Consider the following 21,583-nt stretch of genomic DNA (forward strand, 5'->3'; position numbering starts at 1 on the left):
AGAAACCAGCCCCACCCAGCGAGGGCCCCTTCCAGAGCCGGGGAAAGAGCGGAGTCTCGGGGGTACTGCTGGTGATGACAAAGGGCACGGCTTTGATAAACGAAACACAGAAAGAAGCAAGAGCCACACCTCCCCCAACAGTCTGGAACCTTCCCCCAGGAACTTCTGGGCTAGCACAGAACACAACTCACCATTTAGAATCTCTCCTCTTATCGCTCCCCTGGCCCGCTCGCGGCGGCCGGGAGGCTCAACAACCCTATGAAATAACCGCAAGCTACAGGCCAGGAGGCCAGGAGCATTCCTCTCCATCAGGGCCCCTGCCCATCCCTACCCTCTGCTTCGTCTGGGCAGCCAGGGCTACACAGCGGACAAGCGAGGGCCTGCACGTTTCTTTTCAAGGCTTGAACAAGTTCTGGGGATTTAATAATCATCTCCACCCTTCCCCACCCCGAGGGGGTTATGTTTGCCTGCTCAGGTGGGCCGCGGCCAGGTGGTGGGCAGGGGCTTGAAAGGCATCCGCTCCAGACAGGGCGCCTGCTGCTCCGGCAGCCCGAGGCCTTGCTCCGGGCCCCCGCCCTGTGTGTTCAGGCTGCGGGTCTGCGCGACCACGTCACCCTGAGCTGAAGTCTTCTGACCAAGCGCCTTCCTGCGAGCCCTCTACCCTGGCCGGGCGCTCAGCCGCTCTGCCGAACTATGGGTGCTGTTTATTTTCCTTTATTTTACTTTTCTGTAGTTTCCAAATTCTTCACAATACACATTCTAACTTTTAGGGACATTTTTTTTTCTTAAAGAGGCTTATAAGGTAGAAAATTAGACCACAGTTCCATTGAAAGAGCCTCTCCTGAAAACAAACAAAAAAAACCCAAGAAAACGAAAAACAAAAAACCAACTACCTACATGCATATGTAAAGGACACTATTTGGACAACTGGAAGTTGAATATGGACTGTGGACTTGATGATGTCACAAATGTTCCATTTCCTGATTTTGATGTCGTACGGTGGTCACGTAAGAGAATGAATGTCCTTATTCTTAGGAAACACACTGAAGCATGCCGGGGTAAATAAAAGGACATGATGTCTTCCACTTACTCTCAGATGGTTCAGGAAAAAATGCATCCGTGTGTGTAGACAGATTAACTGATTGACAGATAAACAGAAAGAAGGAATGAAATGTAAACAACCAGTGAATCTGAGAAAATTGAGGCGCTCCTTGTAACCCCTGCAACTCCTCTTTAAGTTTGAAATGCTATCCACAAAAAGTTGAAAGAGCAAAGGAAGAAAGGAGAGAGGCAGGAAGGGACGGGCACGAGTTTCCCCACTCCACCTGCCAGCACCCACGGCCTCCCCATGGGGCCACGGCCACGGGGGCCCTGCCAGCACACAGTCTCTCCAGCGTAGACAGTGCCTGCTGCTACCCTGGCTCGGACAGCCCCCAGCCCCGGCTTCCTGAGGGCGTCAGGGAAGCACCTTCCAAGAAAGAAGACCCCTTCCCACCTCCCGACACTACAGAAGTCAGCAAAGTGAAGATCCTGGGAGAACGGCTACCGCCACTGGCCTTGAGAAGGAGGGAGAACCGAGAAGGGAGCCACTTAGCCCTACAAACCAGACGACCCCCTGCAAAGGGCCCTCCCCCCAGCGGCGGAGGAGGGGGAGCAGAGACGACCGATGGAGATCAGTGAGGCTGGGCTCCCATGGCCCGGGCAGGAAGCCCCTCGTCCAGCCAGCTCCGGCGATGCCAATGTCAGACTACTGACCCAGGAGGAACGCAGCCCAGCCTCTGTCACACTTCGGCACAGCTGTGTCAAGGACCCCAGGGCTCAGAGAGGAAAGATCTGCGCTCAGAGGAACCGGGGCAGCTAGAGAGAAACAGCAGGCTGCCGCCCAGTGGTGGCACAGCCGGCTCCCGCACCTCCAGGACTTACTTGGAACCAAGAGGCGCAGGGCAGCCCGGCATCTCCAGGTCCGTGTGCTAACCTCAGGGCCCGGCGTGGCCCCGCGCACACGCGTGCCAGACCACGGTTGCCAGAGCGAGCGGCCGGAGCCCCAGGCACAGGCTGATGCCCACAGCCCAAAGCACGCTCGGTGTTAGGGCCCTGGAGCCAGGCCCCAGGTGCAAATCCTAGCTCTGCCACTTAAGACCCACCCCTGTGCCCATCGGCAACTTGTGTCACTTCTCAGGGCCTCCATCGCCCCATCAGCCAAACAGCAGGACCAACCTCAGGGGGCGGCTGTGAGGATTAAATGACAACAAAGAAAGTGCGGAGCGAGCCCCACGGTGAGCACTAACAAGGGCTTGGAGTTTGGATCTTACTCAGCCCCAGGGCCTCTCCCTTCCTTCCTATTTGGTGTAAGAGACTTTGGTTAATGGTACTTGGTAGGCAGATAAGAAGATACAGAGGAAGAGAGCATTTCCAAGCCGACCTTAAAAGGTCACCCCCAGCATCTTCATCGGCAGGAAGACGACGGTGACAACAGTGTGATGAGACGCCGGTAAGATGTTTGCTCCCTTCCCCTCGCCGCTGCCCCGTGATGGGGCCCCCATCCCACGCCAATGCACTGGGGCATCTACCTCAGCCCTCAAAGGAAGGGATGAAAAAAGGTGGGAAACAGACTTGGCCCCAGTTTTTAAACCCAAAGCGCTCAGGGTAATTTGGACCAAATGTCTGGGGTCAGGATGGACGAGGGCAGACACCCCCAAAACACACAGACGCACACACTCACACACACGTGCACACAGACACAGGCAGGCCACCCCTGAGGATGAGACCGTGAGCTCTGCTTCCCAGAGGCGTGAGGAGGGGACAAACCCAAGGCTGTGGATCTGAGACCTGCGGGGACTGGCCTCCCCAACACCCTGGTGCCACGCCACCCACTGCAAGGCAGACACAACTCCAAGAAGGGACGACCTTTTGACACCTTGGCAAAATGGGAGGGCAAATAAAGTTGTTACAGATTTTCTTCTCCTCCACGCCAAAATCAAAGAACTGTGCTTTGTCTCCAGTAAAACAGCTAACGTTTATACGAAGCACCTGGTATGCGCCAGAAGCTGTGTTAAGTGCGGAACCTGGATGATTGCCTCATTTAAATCCTCTCAATCCTGTAAGGTAGGCACTAGAAGCCAATTATTATGCAGGCAATATGGAGAAGGATTCAAACGTGGCTCCGAGAAATATCTTAGAAAAGGCACTGATCCTGTAAGCGGAGCCCACTCCGGGGCGGGGGGAGGCCCACGGCACCTCCTTCTTCCCCGCAGTGCGTGGCCCGTCAGGGAGAGCAGGGGCCCGCCCAGAGTCGGCACGGCGAGCGGGTCTCCGCGATGCGGGGCTCCCTGTGCGCCCAGCACGTGCGGAGAATCAGGACCCACTCCTACGCACGTGGCGAAGTACTTGGCTGTTCTCACAGGCAAGAACCTTACCTGCATGGGTCTTCTGAAGAAAGCACTACGGCAGGAAGACAGAATGTTTCAGAAACAACTGCCTCCAGAGGGGAAAGGTGACTCAGGAAGAAGGGAGACGGTGTGGAAACACACGCTGTCCTACCGGACGAAGGACATTCTTTCTCCCTCCTCAGCATAAATCCGCCTCTTGGTAGCCCCTGAAGGCTGAACGGAGCTTGATTTCTGGTTGCCTTTATCAGAAGAGAAGGCTGGCAATGGAAAGAACCTATTTTCTGAAAGGATCTAAATGGACTGACCTTTATTCTTTCAAAGAATATTCTGCACTGCATGTTTACTGGCTTCATCATTATGAGGCTGCGAGGGCGGGCTTCCCCAAGCTACAGGCAGGGCAAGAGCACGTCTGCAGGGTTCCCACAGCCCAAAGGACATACTGGAGGCTGCACAGAGACGGCCGCAAACCTGCACCGGAGACACCTCGGATGGCGCCCTTCCCGGCACTGGACCACCCGCCCCGGCTCCTAGAAGCAGCGTCTGCGTTTCAGGGCGATGACCTCAGGCTACACTGAAGCTGGTCTCTAACTCCACACAGCTCTACCCTCAGCTGACGTGGTCTGTCCACCAAATCCACCACCTGGCGGTCCCCAGTGCTAATGACAACAACCAGAGGAAAAGCCAAATGGAAGACTCGGGTGCGGCATGACGAGGGAGCCCCATGCCAGACTCTATCCCGACGTGCAGAGATGTCTCTCCTGCAGCCTGTGTCCCCGGGTGAGCGAATCCTGACCGATGGGTGAAGCAAACAGCTTCAGCTGCTGCTCTGCCGAGGACAAAGGTCTGAAGGAACGTCTTCGGAGCCCAATGAAGACAGCGGACCAAATCCTCTTACCAACGTGCTGCCCGTCCTTCTGGCAGATTCATAGGTGGCAAATGCACTAACCCCCCCCATGATAAACTGGGGCTTGCTCTGAACAAGTGCAAGGGTAGCTGCTGTCAAAGCGGCTTTGCAGTTGGGGGTGGGGACATGATTACAGAGAAAGAGAAGCCACTGAAGTTACCACAGGGCCCACAACCTGCCACCAAAGCTGCTACTCTTCTCTTGACTGGAACAGACGTAAAACCTTGGGCAGATACAACCTTGGCCTGGGGTCCAATGCCAGGGGCCTCCGGCCCAAGAAACCCCCGGCAGGCAGGCCTCCTGAAGGCCAGGAATGAAAAAGTAGGCGCGCCCCAGGGCTGCAGACCCCAAGCGGGCCACGGGACAAACCCACGGCCAAGATGCCCACTGGAGGGCGCAGGGGAGATCAGGGAGGCCGCAGGCTTGCTGGGCGGAGGGGAAGGAGGACCCACGCTGCGGCGGGACGTGGGCGCAACAAGGCAGCTCCGGCTCAGCCCCGGCCCGTGAGGATGGAAGCGTCTGGAAAAAGCTGGTTGTGACTTTTACCGAGTCCTTCCCCACACGCTCTCCTCAGCCTTCCCCACCTCACTAGCACAGTGGCTCCGCTCTACGTGGAACCTCATCCGGCCTTTCACACCTCACATGGAATCTTCCTTTAAAATCCACAGACAGAGCAAGGACACCAGCCTGCAGACTGAGCAGAAGTCAACCAGCTCACATTCCTACCGTGTCCAAGCTGCCACCATCTCTCTCTCTCACAGAAACGACATATGGACACACTCTCTCGTGCAGAAATAAGCTGGGCTTGGGTTTTTTTCCAGACCTAAGTTACCAGTCTCTGCTCTGGCCTCCCCCCTTCTGCGCCTGCCCGTCCCCCATCTCTTCTCCACCCAGGAGTTGAAGTGGCCCTTCCACTCCCTGACAGCCACCCAGCACTCCCCGCTTCTCTGAGAGAAACAGCCTGCCAGCAACAGGAGCAGACAGGGGTGAGGGCCCCAGGCTGGAGAAGAGCACCAGGGCCCGCCCGTCTGCAGGTCCCACCTGGAGTGAGGACCCGGCCCCAGGTGGAAGGATGGCCATCTCAGAAGATGCCTGTGGCCCAGACACCTCCAGGGTCAGAGGAAAATGTTTCTCCCCATAACAAGGACACACCCATTCCTGTTTCAAATTCCTCTCTGGGATTAATAAACCAATACCTTCAAATACATAATTAATAATGTAAGGGATTAATTTAATAAGACATAATGCTGGGCCCTCCAACGTAATTGCATATTTTTACTGGCCTGAGTAGACAAGAAACGACAGACTAGAACACTCAGTAAACATGTGTTTAAGCCCATCAAAGAATGGAAGCCCCAACCCAATACAATTAACGTGTGTCCTAAAATGCAAGCTCCTCGAGGTCAGCAATCTCGTCTTTCAAGCCTTTCTTCCTTTAAAGCAAATAATTATATGCATAAGAGCACCCATGTGGTTCAATCCAGATTTAAACAACTGAGTACATTTCTGATCTCTATTAATTCTCGTCCTGTTTCTTTAGTCAAAACCCCTTTGGCACTCTTTAAATTTTACCTGTAATAATTAAACATGATCTTAATATGCTAAACCTTTAAAAACTATTTTAATCCATTGTTGATTTTGTCCCCTAAGTTTCTATTCTGACTGTGACTTAAACAAGACTTTTTTGTTTTAATCACAGAAGGGTGTGTGCATATAAAAATAATAATTTCCACTGAGATCAACTAAAAATATCAGGGGATATTTTTGTAGGTATCACGGTTTCCTATTATCGGAACCAAACCTAAGTGGCAAAAAACGTTAAGATGAATCCCGAGTAAATTATAATTCAAATGAAACACAATTAGGAAATTCAGCCAGAGGCCAAAACACAGTCCTGGTCACAGTTTTAAGAGCTCATTTAGGGAAATACACCTGGGATTGAAACCCTCACCCCCTCCTCTGTTTACAAATCTGGAGTAAAACCTACTCCAGGTTACTTCTACACGTGAGAGCCTGAGGGCGGGTACTGGGCAGTGTTCCGTTTCTTCCGGAAGGCACTTGTCTGGCTGTCCTAATCATACAAGTCAAGCACCGCTCGTCTCGGGTTCTCACAGCCACTGAAAAGGGGAAGGTAGTAGTACTACAGCGCCCTGCTGCCGTGTACACACTGGTCTTAGAATGACTGCGGGACCCGCCTGGCCCGGGAAGTTTCCTACTACGTAGAAAGGAACACACTGAGAATAGGTTGTCTCGGTGAAGCCGGAAGAACTGCCTCCTGCTCGAAACCATCTGGAAGCGTTGAGCACCGGCCTCTACGGGCCAGATTGGGTCACAAGGAAGCCCCCGGCGGGGGGGACTTCCCCGAAACAACTCCGGGGACCCGGAAGAGAGGTGGAGGCGGGCCAGGGAGTGTGCAGGGTTCCAGAGAGGAAGAGACGTGGGCGCCGCGGCCAGCTTGCGGGTGCGCGACGCCGTCCTCGGCCGGCCACCTGCCGCGGGACCACCCTCCGCCGCCCGGCGGGCTCCCCACCCGCGGCCGATAACACGTCGTGGACCTCGCGGCGGGGCGGCGTGCTCCGCTCCGCGCCATGTAAGGGAAGGTCTCGGGACGCCTGCCGGGCCCAGTGCCCGCTCCCCGTCCCCACGCCCCCGCGACCACCCGCGCGTCCCGGCGCCCGGTGCCCCGCAGGGAGCGCTGGGCCAGCACCCCGGAGGCGCCAGGTCGCCCACGCTTCCTCACGGGGTGTTGCATCATGCACCACGCCGCGCCTTCAGCGAACCAAAATGGACTCCGTGGCGGAGACAGCCTCATGGGCACCGGCCGCGTACACCCCCGTCCGCCCTGCCCGCGCCCACCCGGAGGATGCCAGGGCTCCCCGCGCGGGCTCCGCGCCCCTCCCCGCGCCGCCGGGGTCAGCCCCCCAAGGTGACCCGGACCCGGGCAGCTGCCCCAGCGCCGGCGGAGGACGGGGACTCACCGGGCCGGCGGGTGGCGGGATGCAGGCAAGACCGCGGCTGGACTGACGGACGATCGACCAAGGCTCGGCGGGACTGACGGACGCTCGGGCGGAGGCGCGGCGCGCGGGGAGCCGGAGGGGTAGACTCGGGTAACGGACGCCGGGTGGCCGCGCGCCCCGCCGGCAGCTGACCTGCCGCTCACACCTGCCGGCGCTGAGTGAATGGAGCGTTGAGGGCGGGAGGGATCGGGAGCCGGTTTCATCAGCCGCGCCCCGCTCCCTGCGCCCGCCCCCAGCGCCCCGCCGTCCGGCCCGCTCGCTAGCGTCACCGCCTGGCACCAATGGCAGCGCGGCGCGGCGGCGGCTCCGGGAGCGGGCGGCGGCGGGGGCGGGGCGGGGCGCGGCGTCTTCGCGCGCCCCGCGCCCTAACCTGGGATTCCCCCGCGGGTGGGCGGCGCCTGCGGACGCGCTGGTGGTCGCCCCGCCTGCGTGCGGCCATCCCTCGGGCAGTGGGAGCCCGCCTGCGTCTTCGGGTCCCCGCAGCCCCCCGCGCGGGCCCGACTGGCGCGGCCGCCAGACTGTCCACCCGACCGCGGGCCCCGGCGAGCGGACCCCGCGCTCGCGGCCAGTTTGCCTCCCCCAAAATGAGAAGATTGGGGAGGCACTTCAAGGTTGGTTTTTTTTAAAATTATGATAAATCTTCATTTCTTTGTCATTGGAATATTGTATTGCTGTTCCCTTACTTTCAACAAATAATGTATCCTCGCCCCTTGTCCGGAAGGGCCGGAAGCCTGAATCTGCCTGTGCCCCTGGCGGTAGGACGAGCACCTGGCCGGCGGGCCTGTCTCCGCGGCTACTTCCGGAGCTACTCTCCCCGAGATGGCAGAAACTAGACCCGGGTCCCACCGCGCTCACCTCACAGGCTCCCTCTTGGCGCCCAAAACCAAGCAGAAGCCACAGTCTATAGAGATCCAGTAACCTGTGACACGAGAGAGGTAAGTAGGTCATAGATTAACCCCGCCAGCCTCCTCTCTAACTTTGCAGGAAAACAGGAAAAACGATAGCACGGTGTCCACGGCCTTTGAGTCCTTTCCCCGCTTCCTACCCAACCCCCCTCCCCCCGCAATGTCCTTGGTCAGTGATGGGGCCTCATTATCAGCCACAGGGTGCGATACTCTTGGAATTACACTAGCAATTTATAAAGCATATAACTGCAGGGTGCTACTAGCTTCAGAAGCGTTTTCGTGAACACGTAGCAATGGGCTAGTATTTGCAAGGCACTTTGGAGTGTTTGGTATCATAATCAGTGACTACATACACGTTGTTTTAAAACAGAAAATTTCAGTTTCAACTGTTCATTGGTGAAAGGATGCTCTCAAGTTGCGTTAAGGAGGTCTCCTGTGCTGGGGCTCTTCCTGAATCCCACACAGCCTCCTTAACCCGCTGACGCTGCCATCATAGGATTCCACAGAGGGAAGCCTGGTGTGATTCAAGGACCACCCGCTTTGCCTTTGCACTGGATCTGGATTTGAATCTGAATTCTACTCTTTCATTCCTTTATGGTTTTCCACAAGCTATTTCACTTCTGTTTGGAGCTTATAAACCTTTTATTCTTAGCAGAATATCCCTTAGTACTTGAAATATGATTGTGGGATTTTGTTTTTTTTTTTACTCTTGGCAGGAAAATAGAATTTAATAGATTGTAGAGATGCTCTGCTCGGGCAACAAGCAGACGGATCATAGAGATAGTATCTGTAAATTCTGAGAGCAAGTGTTCCAGGCCCTGATGGGTGTATGGGTGGAACTCAACCAAGACAGTTGTCAGCACTGTGCCCCGTTTAGCAGCCTCGCCCAGCAGACTTCGTCTTCAGTAAAACTGTAGGAGACCCTCCATGACAAGGCCCGTAAGCAAGCAAGTTGCTGGCAGAAAAGATTCAGTGCGAACCAGGGGAAGAATAATGATGCTCAAAGCCTCAGCAAAAAGTTAGGGGAAAATGTCGAAAAAACTGGCTGAATTTATAAATAAAGCGAAATCAGGCAGGTTAGGATCACACGCAGGTCCAGAGGGATCATGAGTGACAGGCCACCCTGATCATACTCAAAGAACAGCGGATCCAAGATTCCAAAGACTGTTAAGGAAAGGAAATGCTAGAATTTAAGCCCTAGGAGCACCATCCAGGGTGAAGGTGGACAGACCAAGTCCCGGGCCAGCACCGTTAGGCAGGATGGGGTCCAGAAAACGTAGAGAATCAGTCAGACAGATGTGGTTTGGGACTAAACTCTTACCTCCTGCTAGCTGCTGGCCTAGGGGAATTGTGTTTGTCCTCTTTTAACAACATACTTTATGATGCCAACTTCTGGAAAAAGCTAAATTATGAAGACATTAAAAAGATCAGTGGTTGCCAGAGGCTTGTCGGGGGAAGAAGTGGGAGGGATGAATAAGTAGCGCACGGGGATGTTTAGGGCAATGAAACTACTCTTAACGATACTGTAAGGGGGCTACACGTCATTATACGGTTGTCAAAAACCACAGAATGTCCAACACAGACAGTAAACCTTTATATTAACTACAGAATTTAGCTAATAATAATGTGTCCACATTGGCTCATCAGTCATAGCAAATGCACCACAACAATTCAAGATGTTAATAATAGGGGAGGGCTTCCCTGATGGCGCAGTGGTTGAGAGTCTGCCTGCCGATGCAGGGGATGCGGGTTCGTGCCCCGGTCCGGGAAGATCCCACATGTTGGTTTCCCTCCCCCTCATCCCGTACTGGAGGACTCCTCTGGACACAGATCAGATGCCAGTGGCAACACTTCTGGATGGCTTTCATTTTAATAACAGGTGGCCATCCCCACTGCAAGCACTCTGGGACCCCAGGTCCGAAACCATCCTCTAGAGAAACATGGTATGCGTGCATCAGTCCAGAGCCTAAGGATACATCATCAGAAGTGGTGTATTTCTTTTCTTTTCTTTTTTTTTTTTTTGCGGTACGCGGTCCTCTCGCTGTTGTGGCCTCTCCGGTTGCAGAGCACAGGCTCCGGATGCGCAGGCTCAGCGGCCATGGCTCACGGGCCCAGCCGCTCCGCGGCATGTGGGATCTTCCCGGACCGTGGCACGAACCTGCGTGCCCTGCATCGGCAGGCGGACTCCCAACCACTGCGCCACCAGGGAAGCCCTAATTAATTGTTTAATTGTCTGTCTTCCCCCAACTAGGCTGAAACTCCATAAAGGCAAAGCCCTTTTCTACCTGTGCACTGCTGTGTGCTAAGCAGAGTGCCTGCACAGAAGAGGCATTGACACATTAGTTAAATGATGAATAACCAGAGGGGATTCCAGATGAGAAGCAGAGATTCTACATGAAGCAGTGATGGGAAGGATAAAGCCCCACTATCTTTTCTCAGCTCCTCCCCAACTGGCTACAGATTGGAAATCTTATTACCCTCAAAGACAGCTCCCCGTTTCATTGTCTCCTATCCTCCTCATTTCTCAGAGACAGATGCTATGAGATCATTGCAGTCTTTTGGAGATCCAGGTCCCCAATCCCATAATATAGGGCTCTATTCAGGAGAGGAGAGATATGAATACTTCCAAGGAAGTACTCTTGGGCACATCATTTTAGTTAATTATCATCATCTCATCAAACCATCACCTTATTGAATACGCCCAAAGATAAATCTTTGTGTTCTTATTAACCATTTCCCTAAAATAGTAGGAGACCAAGGATAATCTGTCCCTGACTTCTTCCTTGGAGATTCGTGTTTCCACAAGTCACAGCCAACCATAGTTTTAAATGGTCAAAACCAGAAACAACGACTTCTCTGTATTAGTCAAGAATCACTCAATTGCAGGTAATCCATACCTGATTCAAACAACTCTAGGAAATCTTTTAAATTTATTGTTACATAACTGCGAAGTTTAGGATTTGCCAGGTGTACGTATGTCTGGAGCTAGGTTTTCAAAATATATCTCAGTCTCTCTATCTCGCAGTTTTCCTGATGGCTGTATTCTTTGCCAAATCTCTCCATTGGTAAAAGCAGTGGTTTTTGAAGTGCGGCGAAGAAGGAAACCCCTTCCAGCATCCATTTCAATCCTACAAAAGGACCACAGTAGGCTCTGCTTGGGTCGCATGCCCAAGCTTACATACCTCTCCCTGATTCCTGCAGAGTGGTGTTCTCTTGTGGGCTAACCTGGGTCACATACCCACCTCTGTGGGGCAGGGGAACAGTGCAGAGAGGAGGTTGATTGGCAGTTCCACTAGTATCACAGAAATAGAGGAAGAGGTAGTCCCCACAGGGAAGGAATGTGAGGAGACAAGAAAGAAACTGGTGTCCACTCTATTTCCACTCCCCTGCTCGTTCAGATGTCCCCCAGCCCATCCTAGAGGCATCTGGACCACGTGTTTTTCGTGTGTTACCACCATCCAGCTCCAGCGACCACTCCAGGCACATCTGCCCTGTCTCTGAGGCACATATGCCCTTGAAACAGTGATTTCGTTTCCTTTGGATAAATACCCAGAAGTGAACTTACTGGATCCTATGGTAGCTCTATTTTTGATTTCTTGATGAATCTCCATACCGTTTTCCTTAGTGGCTATACCAATTTACATTCCCACCAACAGTGCACAAGTTTCTTTTCTTTGATAATAGCCATTCTGTGTCATTGCTTGCTCTTCTCTTGTAGACAGCATATAATTGGACTTTTTAAAATTCATTCTCCCAATTTCTACTTCTTAATTGGAATGTTTAATCCATTTACATTTAACATAATTACTAGTAGGTTAGGGCTTTTGTATGTCATTTAAAATTTTCTTTATGTCATGTCTTTTTCCCTTTATTTCTTCATTACTGCCTTCTTTTGTGTTAGATAAAATTTCCTAGCATACCATTTAAATTATCTATTGTTTCTTTACTATATATTTTTGAGATTTTTTTATTGGGTGCCCTGGCAATTAAAATGAAATTGTAACTTAGAACAATCTAGTTTGGATTAATAGCAATTTAAATAGTCTGCTAAACTTTTGCTTCTTTATATTCCATTCCCTCCCTTTTCTTTATGCTTTTATTGTCATACAAATTACATCTTTACACACCGTAAGCCCAACAAGATAGTTTTATAATTGTTGCTGTGTACAGTTGTCCTTAAATCCAAAAGAAGAAAAAAACTACAAATGAAGACACATTTGTACTATCTTTGTAAAACCCATGTATTGACCTTCTCTGGTGTTCTTCATTGTTCATTTGGATTTTAGTTACTGTCCCATCATTTCAGCCTGGAGGACTCTGTTTAGTATTTCTTGTAGGTCAGGTCTGATAGTGACAAAGCCTCTCATTGTTTCGTCTCCTTCATTTTTGAAGGACTAGATTTCCTAGATGTAGGATGTTAGTTGACAGTGTTTTTCTTTTAGTACTTTGACTATGTCATCCCACTGCCTGCTGGCAACCATGGTTTTGAATGAGAAGTTAGTTGTTAACCTCATTGAGATCCCTCGTGCAGGACGGGTTTGCTTTCCTCTTGCTGCTCTCATCAGTCGCTCCTTTTCTTTGGCTTTTTAGCAATTTGATTATGATGTATTTGGTATAGATCTCTTTAAAATGATCTACTTGGAGTTCATTGAGCTTCCTTGGTGAGCAGATGGTTTTTCATCACTTAGGAAGTTTTTGGCCATTGTTTCTTCAAATATTCTTTTTTCTCCTTTCTTTTCTTTCTTTCTTGGACTCCCCTTATGTGTAGGCTGGATGGTGTCCCACAGGTTTCTGAGGCTCTGTTTATTCTTCTTTATTCTTTTTTGTTTTTGTTCTTCAGACTGGATAATCTCAATTAGTCTATTGGTTGTTTTGTCTGCCTGTTCAAATCTTCTGTTGAGCCTCTCTAGTGAAGTTTTCATTACAGTTTTTATACTTTTCGACTCCAGAATTTTCATTTAAAAATAATTTATATCTCTTTATTGACATATTCTATTTTGTGAGATGTCATTCTCATACTTTAGTTCTTTCAACATGGTTTCCTACATAATTGATGACTTTAAGTCTTCGTCTAGTAAATCTAACATGTGCCCTTTCTCGTGCACAGTTTCTTTTGTGTGCTTTTTCTCTTGTGAAAAGATATTCTTCCTGGGTTTTTTTTTTTTTCATGTCTTGTGATTTTTTGCTGAAAGCTGTACATTCTAGATAAATAATGTGCCCACCCTAGAAATAAGATTCTCTCCTTCCCAAGGTTTTTTGCTGTTGTTCTTGCTGTTTTCTGTTTATTTGTTCAGTGACTTTCCTAGACAAATTTTATAAAGTCTGTATTCTTTGTCATATATAGCCACTGAAGTCTCTGCTACTTAGCTTAGTGTTCAGCGAATGATTGCACTAAGATTTCCTTATATGTCTTGAACCAATAAGTCTCTCGTCCTTTCTCTGGGGCTTCTGTGTGTGTGTTGGGGCATGCTTGCTAAGTTCCCACAGGTAGCTTACAGCTCTGCATTAGCCTACACTTCTTGCTTGTGCAGATCCTCAGGGTCAGCCGGAATTGAGACCTTAGGGTCTTCTCAGTTGTTTCTTAGGCATAGACACAGCTCAAGGTATGCACACAGCCCTGTGTGTGTGCTTGTGGTCTTCTAGATTCCCAGGAATATATAGAAACTTTTGAAAGCACCCTATGGATATCACGTGTCCAGTGTTTCCTTTTAAGTTTTTTTTTTCATAGCCTTTTGTTAGCCTCAACTTGTAACGCTTCCTTAAGCAACTGCAGTGTTAAACAATTAATGCTGATTGTTTTGACAAATACCCTGTCAGTAGGGCTGTCGTCACAGAGGGAGTTCTAAGTTACATCAAAGAAAGAGATGCCCTGAAAATGGAACTTTTCAGCAGGCTGTCAGACAGGTCAAATATTGACAGTTCTTTGGGAATGGCCCTTTTGGGAGCTCTGCACTCATTCTGCCCCCTCTAGCGGCTGCTAGGCTGCTAGCTCTCAGGCATATTCTCTTTGATCTTCAAGGTTACTGAGAGGGAAAGCATCATCTCTGCAAAGCTTGGCAGTGTCTCTTGATTGATGAATGTTACTAGACTAAAATTAGGACTTCTGTCTATCAAAGACACCACTAGGAAAATGAAAATGGAAGCCAAAGAGTGGAAGATGGTATTTGTAATACATATGACTGACAAAGAATTGTCACAAATCTGTAAGAGCAGGTTAGACACAGCTGAATTTTTTTTAAAAATTGTGAACAGAAGGAATTATTTGGAACACCATCTAAAAAGACAGAGATGCAAAATATAAAACTCTACTGAAAATAAGGAAGGAAGAGTAATAAGTCCTAACATATACAAAGAGACAATTTTCAAAGACATGTAACTAGGATATTTTCAGAAATATTGCTAAGATTTAAATTCTAAAATATCAGAATCCAAATGAACTTCAAGTAGGGGAGAAAGTCCACAACTAGAAACAACATAGAGAAACTATAGGACATGAAAGACAAAAGACCTTAAGAGCATCCAAGAAAAACCAGATTACCTATGAAGAAATGGCAATGAGAGTAAAATTTTATTTTTCAGTGACCATGATATCAGAGCCAGTGAATTATTTTCACTGTGCTCAGAGACACTGAAGAGTTACCCACAGTTCTCTACCCGCTGACACCATCTTTAAGAACAAAGGTTAAATAAAAACATTTTCTGACTTAATAACTAAGAATGTTTTTCTCTAAAAGACACTCATTAAAGGAAATACTAAAAATATGTGGAAAAAATACCTCAGGTGGAATGTCTGAGGGACAAGAAGAAATGGTGAGCAAAGATATTGCTAAATATAGATACAGATGGTATAAAGTAAATAAAGTAGCGTCTAACTTAGGGGTAGGGATAATAGAGTAGAACTAAAATAGTGAACAACTGGATGTGTGGTCAGATTTGAATGGTGCTTCGTGATTAAGAGATGCTAAATCCAGATTTCTTTGGTTTGAATTCTGACTTTGGTACTAATTATCTGGTGGTACCTATTACCTTGCTTTAGGCAAGTTAATTAACACCTCTGTACATCTATTTACTTCTCTTAATATGAGGATAGTAATAGTATCACTCATAGGGTTACTGGGATGCTTAAATTAGTTAATATATGTGAACCACTTAGAACAGTGCTTGATACATGGCAAGTGCTTCATAAGTGTGAGCTATGATTATCAATAAAGCATTCTCAGGTCCTTGTGTTGCCAGGTGAAATACAGAATCATGGTGAGAGACTTTATCAAACTTCTTTTGACAGCAGTGATTGAGAAAATAAAAATACTATTAGCAAGTTCGTTTTCATTGACTCATAAACTTTGTACCACACTAACTTAAACTACATAGACTTTTCAAAAATCTACTTATTGAGCTACACGATAATTCCAAGAAGTAAAAACCTGACAGGTTGTGGCAGACACTGCTAGCGGCCTTCGTGATGTTCAGCCTGCCTTTCTTACACACAGAACACTGGTTTCCTGTAGAGTGTGAATGTGTCCAGCTAAGACACTGACTCTCCCAGATGTCTTTACAATTATATGGCCATAGCCCCTAGTTCAGATCGTTGAGATTTAAGTGAAAGTCATTGGGTTGGATTTCTGGAAAGGCATGTCATGCTTTATGCCTTTAAAGCTAATGTGCCTTGAACCAATATGTTTCTATCCTTTCACTCTGTGTGTGTGCTCCTCATGCCTTCAAAGCTCCCGTAAGAAGTTGACAACTCTGCCTTAGCTCTCACTTCTTATTTGTACATAGCCTGAAGGTCAGCCAGAGGGGAAAACTTACAGCCTTCTCAGGTTTTCCTGGGCATGTGCACAACCCTTAGCATGAACACAGCCCTGCACATGCATGTGGCCTTTTACATTCCCAGGAACGTACAGGAGATTTCAAATGTCCCTTGTGAACTTTTTTCCAAATAATCTATTTACTCAGAGAGAATTCACTAAAAATTTCTGGGAATTTAAAAGTGGACTTTGACAGATTGTTTCCTAAAATCGGCCAAGAAGAACAATAAAGTGGAATCTTCTATGTCATCAAAATGACAGTAATGATAATAGGGTGGCATTATTCAGAAATATATAGCATGATGGGAAAAGAAGTCCATAAATAGACACAACACACACGCATACACTTTGCGTATGACATAGGCTGCACTTTAAATTAGTAGGGAAAGGATGAATTATTCCATAAATAGGTTGGAATGATTGGCAGTTCATTTAGGAGAATAATAGATCTTTATGTCATTCCTTACAATAAATTCCAAATGGTTTAAAGATATAGATAGATAGATAAATGTGATAATAATCTTAATGTGAGGAAGGATTTTTTTTAGGACAAAGGAAAACGAGAAAACAAAGGCAAATCTTGACAAATTTGACTATCGACGAGTTAAATACGTCCTCATAGTGCAAGTCCCCACAAATAAAAGTAAAGGCAAACAACAGGCTGATTGACAGTTCTTATCAAATATGTAACAGAAAAAGAAAAAACTAAATAATGGGATCCTGTTTTTAACGAATTAAATTGGCCAAAGAGAAAAAGCTTTTAGGAGGTTGATCGTATACCATGTTAATGTGGAGGTGAAGATACAGTCATACTCACCCTCACTGTTAGTAAGAGTACAAAGTGGTAGAGCTGTTTTGAGAGAGGCAATTTGACAGGTTCTAACAAAATTTTAAATGTGCGTCACTCAAATACAATATTCTCACCTCTAGGAATCCGTACTGCAAAATATTCACACGCTCCCAAAGGGGTGTTTGCGTGAGGCTGTTCACTGCCCTACTGTTTGTGGCAGGACCAGGAACCTGAATGCCCTTCACTCCTCTGTGTGTGTGTGGGGGTGGGTGTGTGTGTATATGTGTGTGGGGTGTGAGTGTATGGGTGTGGGTATGTGTATATGTGTGTGGGGTGTGTGTATGTGTGTGTGGGGGTGTGTGTATGTGTGTGGGGGTGTGTGTGTATGTGTGTGTCGGCGGTGTGTGTGTGTGTGTCAAAAGAGGGAAGGGGGTTACAGAGAGAAAAAGTCTACAGTAAAGATTCAGATTACTTCACAATTATTTTGGATGGGGAACTTCTTTCTTTAACTGTTTTTGGTGACCCAGAGTGGTGACAGGACAGCTTGGCTTTGTGGGTAAATATACCACAAGAGGGACTTTAATGTTCCATAACATATGCTTCTGTATTGTTTACATTTTTCAAGTGATTTTTTAAAATAACAGAAAAGAAAAAGAAAAAAGCAAACTACAGAGCTGTGTACTATGCTCCAGTTAGGGTTGAGGAACTGCATAGAAATAGCTGTGTGTTTGTTTATATGTCATAGACGTCTGATACAGGTGCACACCCAACTGTTAACAGCTGAGTGAAGGGGAGGCAGGGAGAGGGCGGATGGGGGGCTTTCACGTTCAATACGCTTCCGTTCTGTTTGATGTTTTTACAAGTTTGTTTTCAGCTCTTGAAATTTTTAAAAAATGAACAAATAAATAAAACATGTCAATAAAGGGAAGGGGAAAGAAAGCCAGTTGCTTTCCAGCAGAAGGAAAGAAGGAAGGAAGGAAGAGGTGGTGTTTTCAAGACTGGGGAAGCGCAAGGAGACAGGAGTGACTCAGAGACGAGAGAGGACGTGGGTCAGCCATGCTGTGACGTCCCGGGGGGTGCGGAGAGGGGACGCGCCACATGCATGGTGTACACCTCCCTGCAGTGGGGGAGAGACGCAGGGGACCGGGAGGGAGAAGAAACAGAGATTTTGAGCTTGGCCGTCTGTGTGAAGGGAGACAAAAGGAGGGGTCCAGCCAGAAGAGCAGGGACCAGAGCGCATCCTGAATAAATACCAGCGGGAACGGCCATGTTCTCATTTTTAGACGTGTGCTCCTCAGCTTTACCAGCAATTGTATTTCTGTGAAAACCAAAACCATTTTCTTCAGTTAGAAACATGTCCTTTAAACCATGGCCATAGGCCGCCTGTGCCTTAGCTAAGGTGATTCATAATGAAGGACGCTTCAAAGCAATTGGCTGTCTTATCTCTATCATCTTGTATTTCTGCAGCAGGACTTGGGAATTAGCTTTCACCATAGAAGGGAGCGAATAGTATTAGAGAAGAGAACAATGTATATGCGACAAATGCACGTGGGATAAGAATACGATTTTAAGTGAAGGAAGACTGGCCTGAGAAAATGCACAGGAAGCGTGCTGTTTGTGTAAAGTGTCCCTAAAACCCGGGCCAAATCTCTAGTCTTTGTGGCTGTGATGCATAAAGAAATCTTCAGGGTACAGGCTGAGTTAAAACCAGCTAAACTGGGATGAATTTGTGTTGCGGGAGAGAAACATAATATACAAGGGACTTAAGAACCACCGAAGCTCTTGCTGAAGGAGACACCTATGGTATCTCTTGTTGTGTTCTGCTGCTTATTCCCTTTGAGCAAGAATAAAATTACTGTATTTTTTGCTCTTCAAAAATCTTCTCTGGGCTTCCCTGGTGGCACAGTGGTTGAGAGTCTGCCTGCCGAAGCAGGGGACGCGGGTTCATGCCCTGGTCCGGGAAGATCCCACATGCCGCGGAGCGGCTAGGCCCGTGAGCCATGGCCGCTGAGCCTGCGCGTCCGGAGCCTGTGCTCCGCAATGGGAGAGGCCACAACGGTGAGAGGCCCGCGTACCGCAAAAAAAAAAAGAAAAAAGAAAAAATCTTCTCTGCTTGCTGTTTCTCTGGTGCGATTGGCCAGCATATTCTGATCCACGGAAAGAGGAAGGCAGTGGGGCCACCCCTTCCCCTCCCACTGCACAGGGGAAGGGCTATTGAAAGCGTGCAACACGAGGCTGTAAACCTCACTAAGCTACATATATCAATAGTTTCTGGAAAGTGTGTGCGTGATGGTAGCTTCTCAGGTAGCTGGCTTTTTCCAAAGCCATGCACCTCGGGGGGTCATTCTGTTCTCAAAGCGTGTCACGTGTCCAACCGCAAACAGGGCTAACTCGATTCTCAAAGACAAGTGGACGATTTGAGGTTTTCAAATAGGGAAAGCTAAAAAATAAAACCCATGAGGAGAAGTCTGTGAGATGCCATTAAATAGAGCTGGATGCTAGTGGCCACCAAGCACCAAGTGTCTGAGAGGCAGGCCCATAACCACCCAGTATAATGGTCTGGATAAGAAGGAGATCGTATTGCCGGAAATTTCAGCGTCATAGCAGATCATCTTGCCTCTTAAAAGGTGAACTTTCGTGAAGAATTTTGCCTCTAACGGATGGCATGGAGCTGAGAACTGTCCTACCGAAGGGTCATCACAGTTCACTCTGGGGTTTTGACACGTCCTCTGTCTCTCGAGGCTGCAGGAATTGCTGGCGTCCAGTCCAGCTTCCAAGCACTGAACTCCGAGGATGAACTTGATCTTGTTCGTGAACCGAGGGTGGCAAATTAACACAACATAATTTTATTCAGCAGAGTTGCAGGAGTTAAAACAAGCAGAACTGGCAAAGATTCAGGTGAAGAAGCGTTCCTGTGTTCGCTGGTAGGTGTGTGAGTTGCTACGGCTCGTTTTGGCAAGCAGTCTGGCAATGCTCATGCCTCGATTAGCTCATCTCTCCCCAGCAGTGAAGAAGCAAGGCTCCAACGGGGGCAGAGGCAGAAAGCAATTTTCTCTCCCCTCCTTTATGGTTTCCTCCTTGTTCCCAGCTAAAGTCTCCAGCAGCTTACATAACCTTTTCTGTTGCTTTTAGATTTAAAAAAAAAAGCCTCTGGTCAATTCTGTTAACAACATTGAAAGTGTCCAGCCCCGTGTGAAAGTCAGAACTGTGGATTTTACGTCAATCTTTTCCCTGGGCCTGGCCTGGTGGCGGCTTCTCAGCTGCTTCCCTACGTGGCTCCACGCCTGCAACCTGGCCCAGGTTTCTGACCCCGCCAGGCTTGGAGGCCGGGAAGGACAGGAAAGGGGTAGGATTCGTCAACATGGAGCTCACGGCCAACAGCACTGTAACTCATGCCTGAACAGAGCTTCTCTGATACATATGTTTTCAGTGTAGGGCACACGCAGTCATCCTGTGCTTAGGATACTAGACAGCACTTCATGCTGTGCTTGGGGGCGATTTTAAACAGCAAAATCATCAACAAAATCACAAAAATATGAGAACTGTGTCACTGAGTAGACAGTGAAGAGGACAGTGTTTACGATATGAGAGCTGGTGCTCCACCGAGTGTCACCTCGGCCATCCTCAGCTGTGAAGGTGCATGTCAGTGACAAATATTTTGCCACTCTGCTCGTGACTGTAACTGCAGAAGCCCCACAAGCACTGATTTTAGGGTTACAAGTAAATGTTAGCAAGTAAGCAAATTTGCAAGTACAGAATCATGAACAGTGATTCTAGTTCCATTGTAAACAAATGCTTCTCAGATCATGCTCTTCCAAAATGTCATCAGTTTCTTACTGGGAATCTGATTTTATAGGAGCATATGCCAGAAATCTACTGCAAATATCATACTGAATGATGAAAAATTAGAAGCATTATTATTAAAGGAGCAAGAAAATGCTCCCATCCCATTCATTGTGCTGGAGATCTTTAGTCAGAGTGATAAGAAAAAGAAAAAAGATACGAATGCTGGGAAGGAAAGACAAAAATGTCTTTGATTTAGGATGATGCGATTATCCGTCCATAAAATCCAAGAGAATAAATTAAGACCTAGTTAACCAATAAGAGTGCCTCAGGGGGGACAGGTATAAAATCACATATGAAAAGTAATAGCTTCCCTATATGCCAACCAAAAGCAATTAGGAAATATAATTGAAAAAACGAATTCCATTCATAACACCAACAAAATCTCCTAGGAGCAAACCCAACAAGAGAACTGTAACACTTATGAGGACAAAAAAAATAAGACTTATTAAAGGACAAAAAAGAACCTGAAAAAATGGAGAATTAACCATATTCCTAGTTCAGATAAGTCAACATTTTTTCAATGTGTCTTGTTCCCAAATTAAACTGTAAATTTGTTGCAATGCCAGTCAAAACTCCTTTCCCCAACCCAAATCTTACAGCCCATGTCAAATGTTTTCAAAACTTCTTCTGAAATTTTTGAGAGTATGCACCAGGCCAGCAAAGCCTACTTTGAAATAGGAGACCAATGAGGGTATCAAAGTACGTTATAAGTTATAGTGATTTAAAAACGTAACTTAAAGGGAATGAATAAACAGATGAATAGAACATAATATATAGAGTCCACAAACAGACTTATGTATATATAGGAATTTAGTAAATAACAAAAGTTATACTTTGGACCAGTCAGTAAAAAATTTACTAAATGATGTTGGAAAATAAATGATGCAAAAAGGTCTTTGCAACATACAATAAAAGACAAGGGAT

General features: G+C 47.8%; 1 protein-coding gene and 1 long non-coding RNA gene across 15 annotated transcripts in view; one reads left to right on the top strand and one right to left on the bottom strand.

The window, feature by feature from the left end:
• Window positions 1-7,446, bottom strand: part of SLC7A1 (solute carrier family 7 member 1) — a 79,807-nt gene extending 72,361 nt beyond the window's left edge. For 3 of the 4 annotated variants that reach the window (XR_002176697.3, XR_002176696.3, XM_019936798.3), the window contains exon 1: window positions 7,272-7,445. The gene's annotated coding sequence lies outside the window, so the exon portion shown is untranslated. Of the gene's footprint in view, window positions 1-7,271 lie in introns of all 4 variants that reach the window. The other variant, XM_019936802.3, reaches the window with a different exon arrangement.
• Window positions 7,447-7,541: 95 nt separating this feature from the next.
• The window catches only part of LOC109550252 (uncharacterized), a 272,632-nt gene continuing 258,590 nt past the window's right edge, over window positions 7,542-21,583 (top strand). For all 11 annotated transcript variants that reach the window (XR_012327548.1, XR_012327549.1, XR_012327543.1 and 8 more), the window contains exons 1-2: window positions 7,542-7,921; window positions 8,032-8,245. This is a non-coding gene — a long non-coding RNA (uncharacterized lncRNA). The remainder of the gene's footprint in view (window positions 7,922-8,031; window positions 8,246-21,583) is intronic.

The sequence above is a fragment of the Tursiops truncatus genome, chromosome 18 (genome assembly GCF_011762595.2).
Source record: "Tursiops truncatus isolate mTurTru1 chromosome 18, mTurTru1.mat.Y, whole genome shotgun sequence".
NCBI lineage: Eukaryota > Metazoa > Chordata > Mammalia > Artiodactyla > Delphinidae > Tursiops > Tursiops truncatus.